This window comes from Tursiops truncatus, chromosome 5 (assembly GCF_011762595.2).
Source record: "Tursiops truncatus isolate mTurTru1 chromosome 5, mTurTru1.mat.Y, whole genome shotgun sequence".
Taxonomy (NCBI): domain Eukaryota; kingdom Metazoa; phylum Chordata; class Mammalia; order Artiodactyla; family Delphinidae; genus Tursiops; species Tursiops truncatus.
In genome coordinates, this window is record NC_047038.1 from 123,608,311 (window position 1) to 123,622,757 (window position 14,447).

Genomic DNA, 14,447 nt, shown 5'->3' on the forward strand with positions numbered 1-14,447 from the left:
GTCAATTTGCCAGCTTATAGGCTGTGACCAGACAAAAAAGTCTTGATTCCTGGGAGAATGAAAGTTGGCCATGGCAAGCATGGAGGCAGAGGTACGGTTCCCACACCAGGATCCAGATGCTAACACCCCTCCTCAAATAACTTATTTTCAGTTTCTTGAGAGATTTTAGCCTTCTCAGATATTCAAATAGATTTTTTTTCAAGTTATTTGGCTCTATCTCCTACAACCACAAATTTGCTCAATAGATTCCTCAATCTATAAACCAGCACAATTGGTAGCCTTTGGTTAGACAGGTCAATAAAATGAAAAGTAAACCATTGCCTGTAAATGGTCTCCTTGTATTTTTAAAAAGCAATATATTCACAAACAAACAAAAAGTCTGTGAAGAATGAGGTCCCCTTTGATCTACTAGTGTCAAAAATGTAGGGTGAAATTTATCTTTGAGAATAATAATCATCAAAAGATCTTTCTGGGGCTTCCCTGGTGGCGCAGTGGTTGAGAGTCCGCCTGCTGATGCAGGGGACACGGGTTCATGCCCCGGTCCGGGAGGATCCCACATGCCGTGGAGCAGCTGGGCCCATGAGCCATGGCCGCTGAGCCTGTGCACCCGGAGCCTGTGCTCTGCAATGAGAGAGGCCACAGCAGTGAGAGGCCCGCGTACCGCAAAAAAAAAAAAAAAAAAAAAAAAAAAAGATCTTTCTGGTTGGTCCTAAAAAGAAATACAATAGCAAGCAGCAACAACAACAAAATAGCACTGATTAAATTAAAATGTACATAAATTATTCTATCATTTACTTATTTTTAGACTTATTTTTTCATTATGTGGTCACTCTTAGGGTCTTCTAACACTTCGGCATTGGGTAGATGATGTTGATGATTCAAATATTATTACAGTAGGGGAAAAGCCTTCTTAAGAAGCTCAAAGTCTAGAGAACTACACATGTACACAAGCAAGCAAATAAGCTTTAAGGCCTTTCTTCTTAAGAGTGGTTATTTATAATATTCTCATAGGTTGCCCCCTGAATTCTACTCTACAACACCAGGCTGTTCTTGGCCCATGGGGCCATCTGGTGGACCGTGTGGGTAATCATCTGAACCATTCTTGCTTCCTCACTATTTATCTCAGGCTTTTTAACTTGTTTCACACAGTTCTGTTTAAAATACCTCTGGAAAATTCTCACTTTAATTATTTTACTCCTTCTTTCTTTCCCTGAATTTTTCATTTGTTTTCCTCAATTTTATCAGAAAAAAGAAGTATTCCTTCTTTACCTTCTTTGCTCCTTGTAATGAAAACTGTTAACCAAAAAATAAACAAAAAACAACTATGATCAACATGAGGCTAGTTAACACTAGTGCAACATCTCTGTTAAAGAAAATAAAATGTCCCTATTTCCAACTGAAATTAAACATGAAGTAGAAAAAAATGGCTTCATTGTTGAGCATTATTGGAAATATCATGAAATAAACTTAGGAATCTCAATAATATTTACCTTTTTTTCCTCATTCTTCTTTATTTATACCATAAGCACAAAGATCAAATGTCTTGCTTTTTGTCTGATTTAATTATAAATTATTTTTAAAAATTTTTGGTAAAATTGCATATGCTGTAATATCATTGTTTTCCATATAATTATGCATGATGAACGTGATTTTGTGGGCTGAAGTCTAGATTATAATTTATGTTATGTTTCTGTAAAATAAAGCACAACACATTTGTAACAGTGAACTCACAAATAAATTCGGGAAAAAATTGAAAGTAAAAATCTCTAGTATATAATAACTGATTTAATTTATATATTTTAAAAGTTTCTTATAATTGTTATCCATTTATTCTTTAAATGTCTATCAATTACATTTTCTGTGCCAGTCACAGTATTAGGGACTATGAAAAAACTCTTGTTATCTAATCAAAATCTTAGTGAATCATTGCAATATTGCTTGAACAAACCACTTCAAGTCCCAAGTAGTCCTAGGAAATTAATGTGACCCTCTCACCCTTTAAATCTTATTTCTAATTCTTTAATGCCTTTAATTAAGTTGAGGATAGTTTACTGTTGCAAGTAGCTTTGGGGGATTACATAGTTTATTCTTAATTATATCATGAATATTTAATGATATAAATTTGTCACCCTGTGTTCTGGAATTAGTAACCCACCATCCCAACTGAATGTCCCATTTTTCTGTTTGCTACTTGTTATGTTAAGGCTTTCACTGCTTTTCATCTTAATTATTAGAAAAGACTCCATGACTTTTCCTCCCACTTTAATTCATTTTTCACATTAATACAAGACTTGGTCATGATAGTATCTCATTGCCCAAAGCCCTTTGGTACCTTTCTAGTATATTCATGATGTAGGATAGACCACTTAGCAAACTACAAAGAGCCTTTCAAAAATTAGCCCTACCTTCCTGTCCAAATTTACCTTGCTGTATTTGTCTGTATCCAGACAAACTTAAGTTCAGATCCCAATGTGACACTAATTTAGGTACGCTAGTTACTCAACTCCTCTAAGCCGTGACTTCCTTATTCATCCTTGAAGTGAGGGTATTAATAATACCTACTTCATATAGAGTATTGTAGTGTGTATCAAATGAATATATATGTAAGATGTCAGACTACTGAGAGTTCAAAAATGTTAACTGTAAGAATTTTTTAAAAATGATAATTAGTGGGTTTCCCTGGTGGCGCAGTTGTTGGGAGTCCGCCTGCCAATGCAGGGGACGCGGGTTCGTGCCCCGGTCCGGGAAGGTCCCGCGTGCCGCGGAGCGGCTGGGCCCGTGAGCCATGGCTGCTGAGCCTGCGCATCCGGAGCCTGTTGCTCCGCGGCGGGAGAGGCCACGGCAGTGAGAGGCCCGCGTACCGCAAAAAAAAAAAAAAAAAAAAAAAAGATACTTAGTAATTACATTAAGCGTAATGCTTTCTGGACTCCAGACAAAGCCACTCAGTATTTGACATCCGCGCTCTACCCTTCTTTCCTGCTTTTGCCCCAGTAGTTTCTTCTGCCTGAAACGCTAACCTTTCCAACTTCACAAATTCTATTTATTTTTCAAGGCCTAGGCCTAATGTGCTCTCATTTAAGTCATTTCAATTTGAAGTCCTCTTTCCTCTCACCTACCATAGCTATGTTTCCATACCTTCCTGCTGCACTTCTCAGGGTCACCCTATTTAGTTCTCTATTCCGTCTTATTTTCTACTAGCTTATTAGCACCACAGGGGAGATTACCATCTGATTTATCTTTAACTTAATCTGAGGACATGATTTCTCACACTATGCACATCAGGTACTTCTTGCTATGATACCGCTGCATAAAAAAATCACCCCAGAACTTGGTAGCTGAACTCAACAAGCTTGTTTTTGTTTGTAATTTCTTGCTCATGGGTCACTGGGTCTGCTACCACTCAGTTAAGCTGGGCTGGATGCAGGCACCAGGCTCCAGGCTACACATCTCTTCATGGGTCTTTCACTCACTCTGAGTGGCTACCTGGGAAATGTTCCTCTCATGACTAGTGGCAGGAGCACATCAAAATGAGTAGAAGTATGCAACGGAAGGAACTGGCACTCTGTAGCATCTGCCCACATTCATTGGCAAAAGGCAGTCCCATGGCTAAGCTGCCATCAGTGAGGCAGAGAAGTCCATCCCACTGTGGTGGGTGGGACTTCAAAGGCAAAAGGCAAATCTATTAACAGAAAAGGAGTAAAAATCTGGAATAATGCAATCTAGCACGATATGCTTACTCCAGAACTCCTTTTTTAAGGACAGGAGTTCCCTGTAATGGACTTTGAGAAAGGGGGCCTAAGACGATGAGGAATCAATGGACAGGTTTTGGGGACAGTCAAAGGACAGGATTGGCATTTTATAAGGTCATTCTGGGGTGTGTGGAGACGATGGATTGGGATGTGGGGGCAGACTAGCTACTGAGGAAGTAACTACGAGAGATCACTGAAAACATGACAATATATTGTGTGGCTGTGGTGTTGTAGATAATGGGATAGGTCTCCAAGACCTATCAGGGGTAAAACTGGATTTTAGTAATGGAATAGGTGATGTGGGAACAAGTGAGGAAGATACTGAGAATAGCTCCAGGGTTACACTTAGAAGGTATAATTCATGTATGGAGAGCCACATCACTAATGTTATTCCTTAGATGATTATGCAAGTTAAGTACTATGGACAATACAGAACATATCATAATAATGTCCTAAGTACAGACACATTACAAAGCACCTTCACACACATTTCATCTTCAGGGCACTTTATGTGTTCATATTGTTTCTGGTTTTTATAACAAAGAAATTAAAGTGCAAAGAAGTTGCAGGAATATCTGAGTAAATAACTTAGATAAATGGAGACTTAAATCTGTATTTCCTGATTCAGAATCTTCCCACCATTCCATAAAGTATCTCATTTCTTCAATCTGTAGCATGAAAAAAAAACAACCGTGGTCCAGTTTGGCAGATAAATTTAAAATAAAATGAAGTATTTGAAGGGCTCCAGTCAGCAAGAAGTTATAATATCTATCCCCAGTAATATTCTAAATTACATATTCTATTAGTTTTCTTCTAATTTTTATTGGGTCTTTCATTGTTTTCTCCCTCTTACAGCAGTTACAGCCTGCTACACAAATACAGAAATCACCCTGGAATTTCTTTCTCTTCCTTTATTTCTTGTTTTTATTCTCTTCCTACTTTTCCTTTTGCCTTTCTTCCTTCCTTTGTTCCTTGCATCCTTACTTCCTCCTTTCTCTCTCTCCTTTCTCTTTTCAATCTTTTGTGTTACCTTTCCTTTTTTTGTTTTATTTCTTCTTTTTTGTAAATATTATCTCTACACCTCAGTTATAAAATCCTTGAGGAGAAGATGCTATCTCAGGGCTACACACCTCCTAAATTTTCAAAAATAATCTCTAGTGGACTGAAGAATACAGTCTGTTTCATCCTTTTATTTCCCAGCATGATAGAAAACACTTCCTCCCTTTTACTCAACTAAAAACAGAAAAATGACTTTCCATCTACTTACATTCTCTAAATAAAGTGTCATCTTCTGTCTTCATGTTTTTCTCTTCGTGCCTTCATCTTGTCCTTTCTCTCCAATAAAATTGTCTCCCACATAGACGATCGAGCCAGCGTTCACAGCACCCTTTTCCTTATTCACTACACATGACTGGTCTAGGAGGGTCATTTGACAGGCCATTGAGAAAATGCAAACTTCTTGGGCTGAGAAGTTCCAGAAATGTGATTTGGAAGGCAGCTATGCTGGCTGTATCCCCTAGGGCCTGTTGTTCCTTCTTCTTCCTGCCTGGGAAGTGGACCATGATGCCTGGAGGCGGAAAAGCCGTCAAGAAACTGTGAGAATGTAAGTCACACATTGTGGAACACGGAGCCAAGCCATGAAAAGAGCATAACTGAGCTGCTTTTAGTCCAAAGTGGCTCTGAAGTGCCCACTCCCAGATTTCTTATTGTTTGAGATGAATACACCTTTTGTGTTAAGCTTATCATTACTGATACACAAGTGCTTAAGTCTTCCTTCTGGGTAATTTTCTTCTCAGATTCCCCTAGTTAAGATTTTCTCATATCTTTATATTTCCACCTTATTTTTGTATTTATGTGAAATCCTTTTGTTTATTCATCTATATTATCTGTTAGACTGTAAACCCTTGGTGCACAAGGACCCTTACTGATGAGTGTTCTTTGCCAGGGATCCTGGAATGGAGCCTCAATGTAACAGGGGCTGAGTGAAAGTTTTCTGAATTGAATTGAATTGAGTTGACTTGAACTTAATTGAATTGTTTTGAACTGAATGGAACTGAATTGAATAGTACTCAATTTTCCCAATTAATGGAAAAAGCAATCTACTAGGAGCTGTCCTTCAGCTCTTCATTTGGTGCAGTGATGTGTTATGGGACAAAACTCAAGCTTGAAGAAGAACTCATTCTCCCCTTCCACACCACAGAATAGGCAGAGTTATTTTGTCTGCCCTACATCCATTTTCTTGGCATCTGTTCTTTCATATTAATTATTCCTTCTCAGTATATTGATTTTCCTCTCGGGAACCCCTTCTCCCTGCTGTAAATCCAAGTTTCCAGGTCCCAAAAATTGGCACATGATCCAGGCCTTGCCACTCAGTATATTCTAATCACCTGGCCACGGTGATTGGCTCAGGTTTGGGTATGTGTCCCAAGATAGGCCAGGGTCATGATTCTGGTATTTTGTCCGCTAGATGGGAATGAGAGTGCTCTTTTTGCTGAGACTGATAATGCTAAAGACACTATAAACCTGGAGCTGCCAGACATCCCAGTGTGGACACCATGGGTTTGTGAAAAAAGAGGAGAGCAGAACTAAGAGACTAGGGGGAACTGGGGAGGGACTAAGTCCTGTGAGTGGTGGTATTTAAGTTCTTGGATCTAGAACATGATCCCTGAAATCAGATTGGGCAAAGTTACTTAAGCCCTCTGTTTCCTCATGTATAAAATGGAGATAATAATAGTACTTTAATTTAATCTTCATTTTGAGGATTAACTGAGATAGGACAGGTAAAAAGCCTAGCACAGTGCCTGACACACAGTGTGTGACCAATAAACACTAGCCATTATTAACGTAGATATTTTTATCTATGTCTTTTTTTTTTTTTCTTTTTGCGGTACGCGGGCCTCTCACAGGCTCCAGACGCGCAGGCTCAGCGGCCATGGCTCACAGGCCCAGCCGCTCCGCGGCAGGTGGGATCTTCCCGGACCGGGGCACGAACCCGTGTCCCCTGCATCGGCAGGCGGACTCTCAACCACTGCGCCACCAGGGAAGCCCTATCTATGTCTTTTGAGTTATGTACAGCAATAAATTATCTTTTTTGCTTAAGGTGGTTTGAGTTGGGTTTCCCTCACTTGCAACCTAAAGGGTCTTGTCTAATACAATTAATATAAAGCCCCAGAGTGTATGGGTTTATGGCAGGCCAAATTTCCTTCTGTGGGCTGAGGCAGAGAATGGGCATTGAATCAATTGAATCTGGACCATCTGGCTCTCCTCAGTTGATGTCTATCAGTAATTTTACCTGAGGCCTATGAACCGCCAACTCCTAAGTGAGTTTCCTCATCACTATCCCCTTTATATTCACTAAAATCCTCCTTCTTATATGTTGCCAGTTAATAATATCTCTGATATGATTTATTTTTAAAAATATATAAAAAGACAAAAAATGGGGAATCAAACATATGAGATAAAATGAAAGAAAATATTTCTATAATTAAAATAAATTTTCACTGTTTTTTATGTCTTAAGCCTTAAGCTGGAAACTTTTTCCATACTAGTTTAGAGTAAATAATACTATAACTAAGCAGCCTACATGCTAAATAGCATACTTTTCTAGGTGTAGATTTCTGGAGGGATATGCAGGGATTTGCATGTTTAATTCCCATTAGCACCTGTCACTGGTGTTTATTATCTCAGAGCTAATTCTCCACTCACTGCAGCCAAGAAAAAGGAAGCCCTTGTACATGGATTTAAATGAAGCTTTTTATTTTTCAAAATGAGATGAATTTCATGTCTGTTCCTTAAACACCTGCAGTATTCCAATCCTGAAAAAGTCATAGTTAAATTCATTTTTGTGAAAATTTGCCCCAATATGATTTTAGCCAATGACTAGAAAACCCTATTCATAATTTGAAAATTTGTCTTGGGGGAAATAAAAGAAGTTTTAATTGAGGACTTAGTTTTAAGATCCATTGGCTCTCATTCATCCATTCAATGTTCAAGAAATGTTTATTGACCAACTATTACGAGCCAGGCAGTTTTCTAGGTTCTGGGTATAGACCAGCGAAAGTGTTAAGAAAAAAATTCCTCCCCTTGAGAAGCATACATTCTTTTGGAGAGTATTCAACAGATATACATATACCTATACACATACATATACATATACATACATACATCTATGTATACTTGAACATAAGCATATGTTTTTTATAAAATAAGTACTATATGGAAAATCAGAGCAGGTATATGCTGTTGAGGGTGATATGGTAGGTGCTATTTTAGGTAAATTGGTCAGAGAAGGAATCTCTAAGTAGTGACACGTGAGCCCAGATCTAAGTGAGGTAAGTTAGCAGTTCTAGCTCAGAGGCCTATGCAACACTGCATTCTCTCTTCCATAAAAAAAAACTAGGCAGGATGTTGATACACAAGGCAAGTTCCATCTGCAATTACAGATTTCAGAAAAGTCACCTGTTTGGTAAAGCTGATTGATTTGCTGGTACTTTTTCTGTCCTTGTTCTTGTGCACTAACTCTTCCCTCTCTTTCCCACCTCATCTCTACCTACCATTTCTCAAAACATTCTCCTGCTCTCTATAGACTGAATTTCAGTATTGAACTACTTTTCCCCTTGTCTCTTACTCTTTCTTTCAAAGCATTAATTTTATGCAGTGTCTGTCATTGAGCACTTCAATAACCCAAATAGAATTATGTAACAATTTAATTCTATTTAACTAACTAGACTTTGAGGATTCTTCTCTACTGAGCTTTTCTAGCAATCAATCAACCAATACTGACTGAGCACTAACTCTACATAGGGTTCTGTGTTTGGAGCTGGGGCTGAAATGGTGAACAAGGCAAAGTCTCTGCCTTAAAGAGTTAAATTCTAGTTGGAAAAGATAACTGGTAAAATTGCAAATGAATAAACAAATTTTAGATGTTAATAGAGTGAGTATACGTGAGGGTTTCTTAGTATTTAAGCTGCTTCTTGGAAAAAATTGTAAGGACAGGTATGAAATATAAACAGAACCCTTTCTATTGATGCCATCCTCAAAATAAATGACATGTTATAAGTGGCCGAGCTGTACTGTCCAACATGGTAGTCCCTAGCCATGTGGCAATTAAAATTAATTAATTACATGAAAATTCCCAATTCACACTAGTCACATTGCAAGTGCTCAATAGCCACATGTGTCTAATGACTACCATTTTGGAAAGCATAGATACAAATATGTTTCTCACTGCAGAACGTTCTGTTGGACAGCACTGGTCTAGCCAGCATGCAGCTGATGGGAATCTTTCCTCAAAAATAAGAACAGGAGCTAACAATTTTATGTGTCAGGCACTTCACATATGTTTAACTCATTTATCTCTCACAAAAACCTAGAAGATAGCTACTGCAAATAGACCCATCTTACAGATTAAGAAACTGAAGCATCAAGCTTTATTTTTCAATGTCGGTCAGCTAGTAATACGAAATGCTAAGAATTAAGCTCAGACAGTCTGACACAGGAACTTCTGACCTTCTTACCAAAACATCTTGGTATCTTGGTGTAGCGAAGCTGAAGAGGGAAAAGAAGTGATTTTAGCAGGGCAGGCTGTGCCTCCACAGAAATGAGAAGTGGCCAGATTTGTCAATGTCTTTGCCAAGAATGACCTTTTCAGATCTACCAGACTCATCCAAGACAGGTCTTATTGGCTAGAGGTTTAGATGGAGGTTAACTTTGAAACTATCTAATAAAATATTTCACAGTTGGAGAAACTGAGACATGCAGTTCACCTGACCTGTCCAGGATGACAGAATGAGTTAGGACCACAGCCAAGATGAGACCACAAGCTTCCTGCCTGTGTGTGTGTTTACACATTGCCCCCTTGGCACCAACAGCTTAAAATTTCTCTGATATATTATTTAATATTAGTTTAGAAATGTAATAATCTTGGGAAGTGGTTTTCTTCTTCCTGGAAGGTCAGTGTGCCAATGTGTATTGGACTTTCCATCCATCCACTTTCCTTTTGTCCAGCCTTTCCTTATTTTATCCACCCATTATTACATTTCCCCTTCACCATTACAACAGGGATCCACGACTTAGCTACCCAGGCAATTCTTTCCTGAGGAAAAATAATAAAAACGCACTGCAGTTTGAGTCCTTACACACACACCGTTAGGAATCTGGAAAACATGTCATAGGTTCCACCATCACTTTAAGTGAGTATCTACAAATTTTGTTGTGCATCGTTTCTGGGAGTTTCTCCGGTTTCATCTCACCACTCTTTACATACTCAACCTTGCCAGCCACCAAGGTGCACGAAAATAAAGCTCTGTTGAAGAATGAGTTTTCCTTGAGCTTTTGGTTTCTGTTCCACTACAGAGGAGTCATAGGCACCCAGAGCATAAAGCAGTCTGAGTGGCGCTGACCACTCCAAGACTGCCGCGGGCTGGGGCTCTGCAAAAGCTTCATGCCTTCTTCCCGGCCCCGCAGGACTTCAGCTCGAGCCCGCCCCCACCCCCGCCTAATCAACCGCAAGACCCGAAGTCTTAGAGCCAGTCCAGTCCCGGCGAGTCTGGCTCAGGCTCTGGCGGCGCCGTGGAGGAGCTGGGAGGCGGCAGACTGGACACAGCCAAGGGGCTCGGGGCGCGCCCGCTGCGCTCTCGAAGTCCGGGTCTGGCACACGGCGTGAGGCCGGCGCGCTCCCACGCTCCCAATACGCTTCGTTCCTCAGGTCGCTCTCGCCTCAGCTTCCGCAGAGAAACCAACAGCCGCTCTCCACCTCCGGCTCCGGGCACGCCGCTCCCGCAGTCCTCGTTTCCCTAATGCGGGCGGGCGGGCGCGCTCCCGCCGCCTCTCACATCCCAGCGGAGTTGGGCTGGGCCCTCCACGCCTCCTGGGCGAACCCCTCGGCGCGCCCGTGCGCCCCGCACTACTAGGTGACCCTCTTCGGCCACCCAGCAGCCGCAGCCGCAGCCGGGAAGTCTCTCCGCCCGCGTGAGAACCCCGAGACTGGAGCCGGGAGCGCCTCACTGTGCACAACTCCCACCCTCCGCTCCCTCCTCCTCTTGCTCTCTCTTCCTCTCCCTCCGCCCGCCCCCCGCCCCGCGTGCCTGTGTGTGTTCGGCACAGGCGAGGGGACCCGGGGAACAGTTCGGGCTCGGCGCGCGGCGGAGCTGCGGCTGCTCCCGCTGCTGAGGGGAGCGGCGAGGTGGCCGCCCTGCGCCTTCCCGGACTTCCCAAGTGGGGGCAGAGCCGCCGCTCACGGAGCCGCCTGTTAGCAGGCACAGGGAAAGCGGGACCTCCAAACTCCTCCTCAGCGACTCCTCTCCACCCTCTTTTGGCCCCTGCCCTTGGAGAAAGTGGAGTGTGGCGCTCGGTCGTCGTTACTCCTTCAGACAGCTTCGCGGTGCACGGATTCCGCTGCTGCCCGGTGGGGCTCTCCGCTGTCGGCGCTCCTCCGTGTGTGCCTCCCCCCGGCGCACCTCTGTCGACGATGAGGAAAGGTCTGCGGGCGACAGCGGCCCGCTGCGGACTGGGGCTGGGATACGTGCTGCAGATGCTCGTGCTACCTGCCCTGGCCCTGCTCAGCGCCAGCGGCACCGGCTCGGCCGCTCAAGGTAAGGGGGTCCGCCGAGCTCCGCGCCACCTCCCTTCGCTTCTTCCTTCCCTCCTTCTTCCTTTCCTCCTCCACACTTCCCCTGGCTTCCTTAACCCGCCTCGTCTCCCTCAACTGGAAACCACTTTAAATTCTACTTTCCCAACTAGTCAAGAAGCTTTGGTTAGGATGATTTTGAATCTGTCTTCCGAGATGGGCACGGATGGGCCCGGACGCGCGGGGTGTCGGACCCACGTCTGTCTCCGGGCATGTGTCTCTGGCACTTTCTGCTGCACGCTCACACGTTGTTGTACCTTGCGCACAGCGAGGTTTGGAGAGACTCTGGGCGCGGGTGGCTGCGTGGCCTGCAGTAGAGGCCCCGTGACGCGCAGAGGCTCCCCGCGCTGTGCCACGTCGGGGGTTGCCGGATCCTCGCTGAGTCTCTGAGCGCCACACGCCGAAGGGCGCTCCGCTACGGAAACGTGTCCGTGGCGGCCGAGGACCCGCTGGCGCCGGTGGCCCTCGGCTGCTGCTCGGGGCGCTGCGGAGACTCGCGGCGCCCCCGGACCCGCGCGCCGCAGCCCGCAGCAGGCCCCGAGGTGTGCGCGCCTCCTCCGCCCTCTTACCCTCTCCTCTCCGGCTCTCCCTCCCAGCTGGCGACGGAGAAACGTACCTCCCCTGCCGCCGCCCCCCCCCCTCCCCGGCTCTAGAGGAAACGGACTGGTCGTTCAAACCAAAGCCGAAACTCCCCGGGGTAACCGGCCACTTTATAACTCTGACATTTTAATTTGATGCATCTGAGCTTGAAAATAAGTGTCCGGGGCTCTGGGCAAAACCGGGTTGGGGGAGAAGCTCGGCCAGGAGTTGCGGGTGGGTAAGGGAGAAGGGGAGGCCCGGGGGCTGGCTGCCTAGTTTCCTTCTCGCCCTCCGAGGGTGAGGTGATAGAGGCAAATCCCAGCCTTCCGAGCCTGGGAAGCTGAGTGGAAGGGAGACTGCGAGGAAGGAGCCCAGGCGCCCCTCTCCGGGGTCTCTCTCGGGTCGTCTGGGTCCCCAGTGCCCCCGCCACCTTCTGGACAAGCCGAGGGCCCACCTGGGTCTTAACCGCCCAGTTTTGTGGCGGTCGCTGGCACAGGGGAGGGAGCTCAGCTCTTCCTTGTGATGGGCGTGCGAGGGATGGAGGAGGCTTTTGCAGCGTTCGGAGTTAATCCAGGCATCCCATCCTCTCGGTTACACTCGCTCTAAAGTTGGAAAGCAGAGGAGGTGCGGCGATAGCCTCAACTCCCCGGAGATGCTCAGACACTCCGGAGGTTACCGACAGCATCCCCCTCAGATCTGCGGAGGCGCTGGGGACCAGGGCGTTGGAGGCGGAGGGGGGCGCTGAGCGTAGGCTAGTGTGTTCCGGGTCGGGAGGTACGTGATCAGCGAGGCTCTGCGGATTAGCCACAGCTACTTCGGGAGTAAATTGTCCTGCTGCCTCGCCAAGTAGCCACGCTCATAAATCCTTCCTTCCCTTCTTGCCAAATGCCTCCCATCCCCGAGGTTTGGCCCTGGTTTTCTCAGTCATATGTCTAAAGCTCATCTGCCTGTCCATTTTACAAAGGAGTCTCCCCTGAGAATCATAAACTTATTGCAGGTTTCTTGAAATTGGGAGAAGTTCTCAGGACGGCTGCTGAGGGTGCTTAGAGGGGGTGTTTGGAAGTTGAAGGGAGCAACCTGATGAATTGTTGTGGAATCAACCGCGTGACTCCCTGTGGAACTCGCCTGCTGTTATTGGTCGCACAAAGGACTAAGCTATAGGGTGCGAGTGGGAGGGGGACCAGGCGGTGAGAGAACTGTTTGGGAAAAGGACAAGTTAAAGTCCCCAAAGATGCCAAGTAGGAGACAGGATCCCTGCCGAGAGCTTCCTACAGCCAAATTAAAAAGACTGGGTAGGAAAAAGGATCAATAAAGATCATTAGACAGGAGATTGTGAGTGGATTAATATTGAAAGAAGAAGGGAGAAGAGATGAAAAGAAAAGACAGTCAGGACAGACTGAGCGTTTGCCACTTACACTTTTTTCATCTTATAGACCAGGCAAGCCAGAGATTGAGGATTGAACCTACTCTTCTGATCTTAAGTGGAATAATTAAATGTATTCTTTTGGGTGTGTGCATTTCACTGCTGTTCTTCTCCGTTTAGTATAGTTTTTTTCTTTCAGTTCCTGGTGAGCAAACTATTTATGTTTGAATCTGTGGTCTTTGAGAGACACTATTCCGCCACTTTAATCTTTGTTTTCCTCCATGTTGCAGGATACCAGCTATTCCTGTGTTGTGTGTTAGGTATCAAAAATGTAGAAAGCACCAAACCCTACTTTCAGCTTCTATCACTATCACTCTATTCCATTCCCCTAGCCTGTTTACTATTGAACTACTAATACATACACTTTCTTCTCAGAGTCACACTCCTATAATTCTCTGATAGTCAGACCTTCCTTTCCTTCTAATGTCTTCTCCTTTCTCCTCTCTCTTCGGACTAGATCACTAGGTAAATCAAAGATGCTGTTGCTCCCTCAAGGTATGATTTCCTTGTGCTGAGGACTTAAAGATGGGAATAAACTATTTTTTATGGATGGAAGTATGTATGCAGTTAAGATGAGAAAGTTAATTTAAGCACTTTACACAGTGGAAAAGGTTTTTATTCTGTTGTTGGAAAGATACTAGAAAATTGGAAGTTTTAGGAAATATGTGTCTCTTCAGAGAGAGCCAAGAAAATAACAGGTGTTTAAGATAAAAAAGCAGAATGGGTGTTATTTGTGAGTGTACTTCATTTTGTAAGTGTGATTTGAAGAAAGACATCAGTCATTTTAAACAGGTCCTTGGGAGGTTCTCTAGACTTTAGGCAACAGCTTTCTCCTATCTGGCTATGTTCTAATTGTTTCATTCAGGACTGCTGGGAACTCCTAGCTCCAGGGAATTTGTGGTGTTTCTGACTTTCAAGAATGAAAGATTTTACCAGGAAAAGGCGCACGCGCGCGCGTGTGTGTGTGTGTGTGTGTGTGTAGGGGGGTGTGTGTGTGTGCACGCGTGTGCACTTGATCAGTTTGCTTCAGAATTAGTGCCCTCCTGTTTTATAAATGCATTTTATTTCT